At 42.6% G+C, this 11,389-nt stretch overlaps 1 protein-coding gene across 5 annotated transcripts in view; it reads right to left on the reverse strand.

Moving 5' to 3' along the window:
• LOC125726509 (zinc finger CCHC domain-containing protein 3-like) overlaps positions 1 to 1,456 on the reverse strand; it is a 421,979-nt gene extending 420,523 nt beyond the window's left edge. Inside the window, exons 1-2 of one of the 5 annotated variants that reach the window (XM_049002913.1) lie at positions 1,261 to 1,456; positions 44 to 154 (exon numbers count right to left, since the gene is read on the reverse strand). The gene's annotated coding sequence lies outside the window, so the exon portion shown is untranslated. Of the gene's footprint in view, positions 1 to 43; positions 549 to 713; positions 822 to 1,250 lie in introns of those variants that run through there. The other 4 variants (XM_049002912.1, XM_049002914.1, XM_049002908.1 and 1 more) reach the window with 4 other exon arrangements.
• Positions 1,457 to 11,389: the final 9,933 nt, after the last annotated feature.

An 11,389-nucleotide genomic window follows, 5' to 3' on the forward strand; every position in this document is an offset into this window, starting at 1 on the left:
CAAGGCGCTTGGTTGGATGCAGTTGGTTGGATAAGAGCTTTACCTTTGGAATTAGGGCATCTGAGTAGATGACAGCTTATCTCTGCGATCAGGGTGTTTGGGTACATGTCAGCTTAGCTCTGGGGTCACAGTGTTCGGTTGGATGTGAACCTTCCTGTGGAGTCAGGGCGTTTGGGTGAACAGCAGCTCACCTCTGGGGTCAGAGCGTTTGTGTGTAGGGCAGCTTACTACAGCTAACTCTCAATTAGTTTAACTGGATTTATCCTAAAAAAATAATATTTCTCTCTATACCTGACACACAAAATACTGTGACTTATATATAATGTGGCATGTTGTAAATGCAACCAGTAATCAGAAGACAGTGTGACATGTGCTGCACACCAGGGCAATTTCAGAATCCCAAATCAGATCTGTAGTTAACACCAAGCTATGGTAAACCAAGTGGCAACTATATACATGTATGGAAATCACACAACCCGAAAAACATATTAATACACAGGTATGTCTGACTCACTATCAAAAACGATGTAAACTTCCCTGTAGTAGTTAATAGATTAAGACACAAAAAAACCCAGAGGTACACCAACGAAAACACAGTGCAATGCTAGTACCAACTAGCAAGAACTAGCTAACCAGCTAAAAAGTCGCAATTAACTTCTAAATTATCGAAACCCAGCTACATCGATAAGTACAAAAATTACCACGGAGCATACATGTATTAGTTTAATAAAGTTTAAGCAGAAATTATCTAAATAAATCCGGCTTTGGTTTTGTTTGCCGGAGCTCGAACGTCGTACATCTCTTACTCAAAGGGCGCGAACTTCGGCCGGTTTGTGGCAAAGTAACCATGACAACCGCCTGCCGCTGGCGCCACACAACGTCGTTGACCGCAGTCAGACTCTCGCGTGTTTACGTCTGACTGACGCCGCCATAATGAGATTTAGTAGTACTAACGTTAAAAAAAAGCTCTTACCAACCTAATTTCACTGTATCCTATGCACGGCAATTTATTTAGCTTTCAACAAACTTAATTTTACAGAACATAATTTCTGTATTGCCTCATTATATATATATTTTGACAATAATATAAGTAGATTATTCTTTTACTATATGTAAATTCCTTAATTATATTCCATTGCTACTTTACAAAAGCCTTCAGGGAGTTTGGTCTTTTCATGACAACTAACCAAGTGTCTAACCAGTGTTTATCTGAATAATACAGAAAATTGAATGACACTTGTTAAACTCACCTGGACGTACCTTTTACAGTCGTTTAAACCGTCATGAGCAATGCTGAAATCACTGTTGCAAACAGTTCAGCGCGTAACATTGTCATTATTTGTCATCCTTATTAAACAAGGACACGTTTTTGTGTAATCTGTGGTGAAATGCATTTTATATTTTCGTTTTTTGAGACACTCTCCCTCCGCCGTGACGCTCCATGGAACCGATACCTTCGGATCTCTAGGAGTTAAATAAAAGCCCGCCCGCACTGAAATATGATTGGCTTATATGGCTAAGTAAACCAATCAGAATGCTGTCTGTCTAGCACTGGCTACATGAAGAGTCACACATATAGGGATCCACACATACGCACGTTCTGTCTTTCTCTCTATCCTTCTCTCTCTCGCTCATTCCTAGTTCATTTACTTGCTCATTCGTGTGCGCTACTGTCTCGCGTGCATGCTCTTGTTTGCTTGCTCTAGTTTCCGGGATATTTTTTTTTTAATTTAGGAGCATCAGGGAGCCGCTGTCAATATGCGGGAGACTTGGGATGTCTGGATAACTGCTTATTTGTACTATAATGATAACTGATCATTTCCAGGGAGCCGTGATGATATTCTAAATTGTGCAGGGTTATATAAGTACTGTGAAGCTGTCGTTATCTAGTTAAATGTTTACAAATATTTATTATTTTATTATATTTCATGTATATTTTCAACTTATTCACACCTTATTGTACCATGCGTCCATGCATACTTTACTGTAAAATCAGACAGATAAACGTTTAGAAAAATAATTGATTCTACAACTTAACTTGCAGCTGTCCAAGTACACATCCATATTTTATTGCTGCAGATAACTGAGGTAGGTGTGGTATATAACGCTGAAGGTTAGACGTATAGTACAATAACATATGTACAACATGTGGTCATTTCAGTCAGACAAACGTTTAAAATGGAAAACAAGCTTTATATTTTACCGGCAATTTCCATAGCACGTCTTAGTCGAAGTACTACACTGCCATCTATTGGACAAGTAGGGTTACTGAATCGTGAAATGTGTCTTAAATCATGTTTTTTTAGGACCACTAAAAGAGGATTATCAGTATGAAGGTTTATCAATAAAAATAATTTATTAAAATAAATATTACAGGACTCTCCCTGAAAATAAGGTGTTCTTAGCTTCCAAAGCCAAGGACACATTCTAGTGATTTTCCAGGAGACTGAACCTAACTAACCTGGGGCCTTATGAAAAACAATCAATCAGCTCATGTTGAAGCTCACAAGGTGTGGAGAACAAGAAAGACAAGTAAGGGAGAAAGGCAAGGTGCAGAGCATACACAAGCGGTGTAGCGGCACATCAGTTATAGTGTATGATTAAAAATACATCATTTCTCACAGTATCAATAGTGGCCCATTACTCCTACTGTAGCCTTACACCTCCAGGGTTGTGGGTTGAATCTGCACCCCTGCTGTAATAAACAGTGAAATTATCACAGTAACACTGTTTATCAGTAAAATAGTACAATACTGTAGAAAGTAGGGCAATATTTATGAGAACCTTGCCGATAAAATGCTGCAATGCACTGTAATTCAGTACGTAAACTGCAAATAAATAAACTGTAGAATTTACTCAAATTAAATGATGTAATAATTTGCACTCGCTTTTTTGGGTTGAATTTAGTATACGCAATTCTAGGAAATATTTTCAATAAATCAAGTTAAAGTCTGGGGTGGCATGGTGGTGCAGGAGTTTAGAATGGCATCACTGGTTCATCAGGTGTGGAGTTTGCATGTTCTCCCCATGTCGCTGGCACTGTTGCCTCGCACCACTGGGACCTGGGTTCGAGTCTCCGCCTGAGTTATATGTGTGTGGAGTTTGCATGTTCTCCCCATGTCGCTGGCACTGTTGCCTCGCACCACTGGGACCCGGGTTCAAGTCTCCGCCTGAGTTATATGTGTGTGGAGTTTGCATGTTCTCCCCATGTCGTTGGCACTGTTGCCTCGCACCACTGGGACCCGGGTTCGAGTCTCCACCTGAGTTATATGTGTGTGGAGTTTGCATGTTCTCCCCATGTCGTCGTGGGGTTTCCTCCGGGTACTCTGGTTTCCCCCCACAGTCCAAAGACATGCTGAGGCTAATTGGAGTTGCTAAATTGCCCATAGGAGTGCATGTATGAGTGAATGGTGTGTGAGTGTGCCCTGCGATGGGCTGGCCCCCCATCCTGGGTTGTTCCTTGCCTCGTGCCCATTGCTTCTGGGATAGGCTGCGGACCCCCCGCGACCCAGTAGGATAAGCGGTTTGGAAAATGGATGGATCGATGGATGGATGGATGGATGGATGTTATTCCGAACAATAAGTAAAAAAAACACTTACCGTGTCAATTCTAGGGAAATTAGTTTCAGTAGTTTTGTGGTTGAGGTGACACTTCATCCAGTCCAGACGGTGGATAATTGCTAGGCAAAACATCAGGTCAGCAGGATCACCGCTTCGTTTCGCGACTAACATTTTCCGCGCTCTAACATACCGGTCTCGCACTTGTTGCCACTTGTTTTTACAAATTTCCAAATTAAAATTCAGGATGTTTGAAATCTCTTGCCATCTATTATTACATGTTATTTTGATGAGGATAATTGCGGACCTACTCAATCAACAGGTCCTCAAACGTGGACATCTTGACTGTTGAGTGCAGATCTCGCAACACTGCCCCCTATAAATTACGCAGGTATTGCATCTTCGTATACGTTCCGTTAATTTTTGAGTACGTGCACAAAAACCGACACAAAGAACGCAGGATACGGACCGCAGCTGTACGTACGTACATAAGTGTGTAATGAAAAGCAAGTATTTTTCTGCCTTTAGTTTAACATGTAGCCCTACCTCTCAGCTCTGCTTCAAGTGGGCTCTGCCTGCAAGATTTCTGACAGAAGGGATAATCCAGATCTGGCAGGTTAAGAATAATATTGTGAAGTTGTTTACCAATCTCTACCTCAGTGCCCTCTCTAAGACGCCAAATAGTCTATCTGCTGGGGAAACCTCTGAATGCTTAGGTTCACCCATCCCTACTGCAGGCACAAGCAGACTGATGGGATGTGCCAGAGATGTGGTCAGAGCATGGCTGCATAGTAATGATACTGTCACTGCCACTGGAGATGTGGATGCAGTCCTTAGTGTCCTGAAGCAGCATTCTTATTTGACTGTGCATTCTGGGATGCCTCCAGCAGATTTTTGTTCAACCAAGTCAGATGCTAGGGAGGATCCTCTGGACTATTGGGTTAGGCTGAATAAGGCAGCAGATGATGCCAAAGGGTTTATTACATGAGATGTTAGGGCACTGCCATGTCTATTAGAAATTGCTCTGTAGGAATATCTTATTAATGCATAAATTACATTTATCTGATGCTTTGATCCCTGTGATGGGCTGGCCCCCCATCCTGGGTTGTTCCCTGCCTCGTGCCCATTGCATCCGGGATAGGCTCCGGACCCCCCGCGACCCAGTAGGATAAGCGGTTTGGAAAATGGATGGATGGATGGATGATGCTTTGATCCAATAAATGAGTATTTATGTCTGCTCCCTGGGACTCAAAGCCCTTTAGTACCCCGGTGTCTCAGCATATGGTCCCTGCTGATCCTGGTGAGAGGGGACTTGTCATTGGTGATGTAACCACTACTGTCTAGCTCCTCTACCATTTGCCTCCTATTGTAATTTCTCATGTCAAGGTGCACCCTGGGGCGGCATGGTGGTGCAGTGGTTAGCACTGTTGCTTCACACCTCTGGGACCCGGGTTCGAGTCTCCGCCTGGGTCACATGTGTGTGGAGTTTGCATGTTCTCCCCATGTCGTCGTGGGGTTTCCTCCGGGTACTCTGGTTTCCCCCCACAGTCCTGAGACTAATTGGACTTACTAAATTGCCCGTAGGTGTGCGTGTATGAGTGACTGGTGTGTGAGTGTGCCCTGCGATGGGCTGGCCCCCCATCCTGGGTTGTTCCCTGCCTCGTGCCCATTGCTTCCGGGATCGGCTCCGGACCCCCCGCGACCCAGTAGGATAAGCGGTTTGGAAAATGGATGGATGGATGGATGTGTGGGTGAGTATCTGTATATAATTAATAAATCATTCATATTAATCAGATATTAATCATAATTAGATAAAAGGTAAAACACTAACCTGAGGACTGATTATGTTCAGGGAGAAATGTACACACACTGAAATAAATTTGCAACATCAACCTGTCCAATGCTAGGATATTACCTTCATCAACTCAGCCAAGTCTGTGGCTAAGAATGGCATCACTGGTTCATCAGTTTGATATCTTGTCAAGAAAGGAGTGAAGGTCCTGGTGATGGCAGAAATGTAGAAATGTAGCTTTGCGAAAATGAGGGGTCTGTCTGAGCAGCTTCAAGGGTGTCAAACGATGCAGTTCCTGGATTTGGTAGCTTCCTCATTCTGACTGCATCCAGGTACCTGGTCAGAGACGGCCACACCTCCAGGGCTCTCTGCTACTGGTAAGTTTAAGCCATCGGTGGCTACAGGATGTAGGTGGAGGATGCAGTGAAGTCCTCTCTCCTTGCTGGCACACTATGGAAGAGAATACAAATGGCTTTCAAACTTCCTCTAGCTGCCATATGGAGAAACCACATTTGCTGGCATTATATGGGGTTTGAAGGCCACAGCTCCCAACCACAATCAGCTGAGTGCCCTCACACTGTTCACACTGTTCTTCATGAAGCAGTTCTAAAAACTTCCAGTTTACATTTGGTCCATCCATGGAGACTGAAAGCAGCTGATGAAAAACTGAGTGTCATTTATCAAGCATACATAGACTAGGTGATCATATATCACAACAAGTAAAACTTAGAATTGCTGCACGGGAAAGTCGTATTTTATTATTGTGAAATTTTCAAAAATGTGTTGTTTTTTTTTAGATTTACACATTTTCCAGTTGAAAAATAAAATGTGTTCTCTGTTACAGATTCCAACACGAATGCAATAATAATAATAATGCATCATTTCAAAACAAAACAGCTATAGTTAGACTACAGGTATTTAGATTTAGATATTAGTGTTGGCTTATAACTTACTTTAAAGTGGTGTAGTAAATCCTAAGGTGTTCTATGACCCATGAATTGGGATCCCAGCTATCTGGACTGGACTTGATTCTCTTTCCAGTAACAAGCATGTAGGTCCAGTTGCTTGGTTTTAGTTGTCTGGTTGAGGGTCTCATCAAACATCAAAGTAAAACTGGCACTGAGTTTAATGATGTCAGGAGCCAAATCAAATCTTGTGAAATAGGCTGTTTTGTCTTTACCACATGTGAAGTTTATTGCGATTTCCTAGTCGGGAAACATACAAATGTAACAACATAAAAAACTGAAACCCACTTTACCACGTTGTTCAAGTATTTTCCAGTGTCCTGGGCTTATTCGGGTTGTCAGTTTGCTGCAAATAGAAATTTGGAATTGTCAGGGGCAATATAACTACAGCTTTTCATGTAAACGGGATTAAAACTCTATGTAGGAATGAATGGACACACAGAAACACATCCCCAACTCCCTCATTAGCGCTGTAGGATTGGTGTCTTGTTACGCTGTGCAGGCACCACAGTACCTCTGCCTGGAGGGTAGCGCTGGACCCAAAGGTAGTCCTGAGGTCTGTTACTGTAACTGATGTGGCGGTCGCTGCTGGGTTCGGAGATGGAGCTGAAGTCTGAGAAACTGTTGAGACGGAACAGAAGTGAGAAATGGCAGGCGTCTGTTGGCGGGTTATGGCAGCAGCTTTGTGCTTCACGCTGTGCATATGTGACTCTACAGCTTTAACTCCCACTGAACCAAGTTTAAAAAGCTTCTTGCACAGCATACAGGGGTCTCATAGCTATTACCTGGAACTGCTTTTAACCATGTCGCAAATGTGGGATTATCCAACCCAGTTAACGTTAAACTTGCACTTCTCCATGAATGACGTGTCCACTAGCAACAAACTGCTAATGTGCGTCCCTGAAATAGCGCCCCTCCCACAAACACAACCGGAAATGTTGGCGGTTCCGCTCATTCCGATCTCATACACAAAAATGCAAAACACCAGTTAGAAATTCAACAAATTCTTTATAGATTACCAGAAAAACATATAGGAATCTTGTTTACTGGGTCTGTGGTATTTTAAGACCTTTGAACTCTGGATTTAAGGACTACTAGTCATTTAAAAAAATATTTAAGGCCTTAATTTTGGAAAATCCAATGTAACATTTTTTAAGAATCTGCAGATACCCTGCTCTTATACATTAAAGACGAGGGTTTATATGAATAAAAAGACGCACATGAAGACTGTAATCTCAAGTGATCAACAGTAAACCTTCCATAATGATATAACGGTATTTAACACCTCTGTAAGATAGAGATGATGTTTCAGACAAAGCTGGAGAAAGTCAGGCAAAATCTTTCACTTTTACCTTTTTATTTAGATCATTCATCCTGAAGCTCTTGACTTGATAGGTTATTCAGATTATTTTCTACAGATTAGCATGAAGTCTCTCCTGTATTGAATTTGGTACAAAATTGTTGCTAATTTTCACGGAGCACGACGACGCAGAAATACATAGAGGAAATAGTCAATGAATCAGATCTGAGAGACAGTGTAATTTCTGACCAATCAGAAATGAGTGGGCCAGGCTGCCCGTGGGCCTGGCCGTCTTGCATCCTGTAATGAAGCAGTCTTTGCTAGGTTTGCTAAAGCTAAACTTTAGCTGTGCGCCCTTATCCAACCTCCAACCTTGGATAAGGTGAGATGCTTTTATTGTCACTGTGAAAATACAATGAGATGTCATTTGGAGCAAGCCTGTAGACGCCATAGTAAGCACAAAACTACAGACTAACACTTACAGAGTATAAATACAGATAAAATACATTAAAAAGCTAAAGATACATACACCAAAAATAAAAAAGAATAAAAATAAAGAAAAAATTCTGGTGCTAGAAGCAAAGAAACCAGTAGCACATTGTCAGATATTACACAACAAAAGCGTAGCATTGAAAAGCTCCGGGCCGCTGTGCTTGCATGCACTGCCATTTTGGTTTTTGACTCTGTTTACGTTGGAGTGGATGAGTCAGATGGCTGAAGATAGATTACATCACTGCCATCTAGCGGTCAGGGGTTTAAATGCCAACAGAAAATGGAAAAAGTCTGACAAATTTTTGAGCTGATTAGCTGTGAATTTTGTAAAACAGCAGAGGTGGTTGGCTGGAGATGCACTAATGATCGGCTTGCAGGTAGTAGAACAATGACCAGCTGAGTCTTTCCTCAGTGTTTCTACTTTAAAGAGCAAAGGGTATCATAACACACTTTAGAGTACTTGGTGCTTCACTCATTCTTCTATCTTGGTGCCATGTTTCACCATCTCTATCAGTGTCATCAGCATCAGTGAAAAGGTGTCTGGGATGCTGACCTTAGAAGCAGAGTTTCAAAGAAGAGCTGATGAAAGGGGGGGGCAAAACACCCCCCTTTGAAAACCTCTGAACACTAGGGGATAAGAGCCTTAATGAAGGAAAGATCAGCAATTTGCTGTGAAGCACTTAAACTTGGCATAAGAAAAGATAGACAACATAGCAGAGAATGGTTTCGATCCATCGACCTCTGGGTTATGGGCCCAGCACACTTCCTCTGCGCCACTCTGCTGCACAGTCGGGGCTGGGTGAGTGTTTTCTTAGTGTGTCCACTTTAAACAGCAAAGGGGCTCTGGACACACATAATGGTACTTAGTGCTTCTTTTCAGAGACCCCTAGGTTATAAAGCCCCCGTGAGATGCAGCATGAGCCTTCCTCAAGCGATCCCTAATGTAAGCATGACAAGCAGGTAAAAGCTGTTGGCCACAGACAAAGTGAGACCCAGCAGAGGACATGGCCGTTCTAAGCCTCAGACCTGGTATGGTGATGAAGCTTCCTGTTACACTTTCTACTGCCTTGGTTCATTGCAACAATCAATATGATAAAGAAAAGGAGTCATCTTAGGTGGGACTAAAACCCACCCCCCCCACTTTGGAATCCCCAGTACATAATGGGGAGCGGGGGGGCATAATGAATTCTGAAGGTCCCCGTAGCCCTCAGCCCACTGGGAAGATGCCCAGTACGGAAATGACAGATGCTAAAATAGATGCTAAAGACTCAAATGGCCTAATTGTCAGTGTTTGTTATAGACACCTAATGTAGCTGCAGAGGAAAGCAGAATGTTGTATGACGACATCAGGATTATGAGTAATAAAAATGATGTGGTGGTTATGGGTGATTTTAATTTACCAGGGATACAGTGGGACACAGTCTCTGGCTCTTCTGTAAATGAACTGGAGATGGTGGAAGTGGTACAGGATTGTTTTTTTACTCAGTTTGTTAACATCCCTACCAGGGGAGATGCCATTCTTGATCTTGTTCTCTTTAATAACCAGGACAGGATTGGAAAATTAGAGGTTTTAGAACCACTGGACAGTAATGATCATAACATGGTTAAATTTCAGGCTAATTTTCGTGTCAGAAGAGCAAAATCCAAAAGAAAAAAGTATATTGTGAGGAAGGCAAACTTTAATGGTATGAGACTGAAAGCTAAGAATGACATTAAAAGTTTCTTCCAATGTTTTATCTCCAAAAAAGCTCTAAAAGCTGAAATCACTCATCTACAGGATAGTAAGGGCTTTATAATTGAAAATGAAATTAATATAGTAAATGAATTTAATGATTATTGTACACGGGTGTTCACGGTAGAGAACACAAATAACTCACCACCATTTAGATTCATTGAATTATTAGATTTCCAGAAGTCCTTAAGCTCAAAGCTACAGGGTTTTTACAAACTGTATCAGCCTGAATATAATTGCTAGAATATAAAGTGCAATACAAATACAATTTATTATTATTATTATTATTATTAGTATTATTATTCTCAATGGAGCAGTGATGGAAGGACACCGGCAGATGTTGTGGCAGGTTGATTCTCCTGAGAACCCTCAGGAATTACAGTCTTTGCTGCACCTTCCTGATCAAGCAAATTCTGTTATTTGTCCAGGTGAGGTCCTCCGATATGTATGTGCCCAGGAACTTGAATGTTGACACCCTCTCCACAACTTCCCCATTTATCACCAGAGGCTGGTGATCCACCCTTTTCCTACTAAAATCAATGATGAGTTCCTTTGTTTTCTTCACTTTCCAAGTGAAGACAGGAGTCCGACAGGGGTGCTTGTTATCCCCGTTCCTCTTCCTCATTGCTATCAACTGGATCATGAAGACATCCACCAGTGAATGCAGAAATGGAATCCAGTGGACCTTGTGAAGCCAATTGGAAGACCTAGACTTTGCAGACGATCTTGCGCTTCTCTCCCACAGTCAACAGCAGATGGAAGAGAAGATCAATGTGCTGGCAACCACATCATCACAGGTTGGACTCAACATCCACACGGAGAAGACCAAGATTCTGAAGACCAACTCCAACAGCAACAACCCAGTCACCGTGAATGGAAGTTCCCTGGAGGAGGTACAGTCCTTCATCTACCTGGGCAGCATCATCGACCAGCAGGGTGGAACAGATACAGACGTCAAGGCAAGGATCGGCAAAGCAAGAGCCGCCTTCATCCAGCTCAAGAACATCTGGGCTTCCAGAGAACTGACCTTGACCACCAAGATCCGACTGTTCAATTCCAATGTGAAGTCAGTATTGTTGTACCGGGCCGAAACCTGGAGGAAACCAAAACCAACATCCGAAGAATCCAGACGTTCATCAACACCTGTCTCAGAAAGATTCTCCACATCCGCTTGCCAGACACCATCAGTAACACTAACCTATGGGAAAAGACCTACCAACCTTCAGTAGAAGCAGAAATCTGGAAGAGAAGATGGGGATGGATAGGGCATACCCTCCGCAAACCATAAACCAACATCACCAGACAGGCTCTCAGATGGAACCCCCAAGGCAAGCGGAAGAGAGGCCGTCCAAGAAACACCTGGAGACGAGACCTCGAGGCAGAAATGACAAGGATGGGCTACACCTGGAGTCAACTAGAAAGAATGGCCCAGGACAGAAACCTCTGGAGATCTACCTTTGGCGGCCCATACCCCGGAAGGGGTGGAGGGCGAAAATGAAAAAAAAAAAAAAGATGTTATTATGGTCTGTTTTGATAATGGCACTACTTTA

Source organism: Brienomyrus brachyistius, unplaced genomic scaffold (genome assembly GCF_023856365.1).
Source record: "Brienomyrus brachyistius isolate T26 unplaced genomic scaffold, BBRACH_0.4 scaffold73, whole genome shotgun sequence".
Classification (NCBI taxonomy): domain Eukaryota; kingdom Metazoa; phylum Chordata; class Actinopteri; order Osteoglossiformes; family Mormyridae; genus Brienomyrus; species Brienomyrus brachyistius.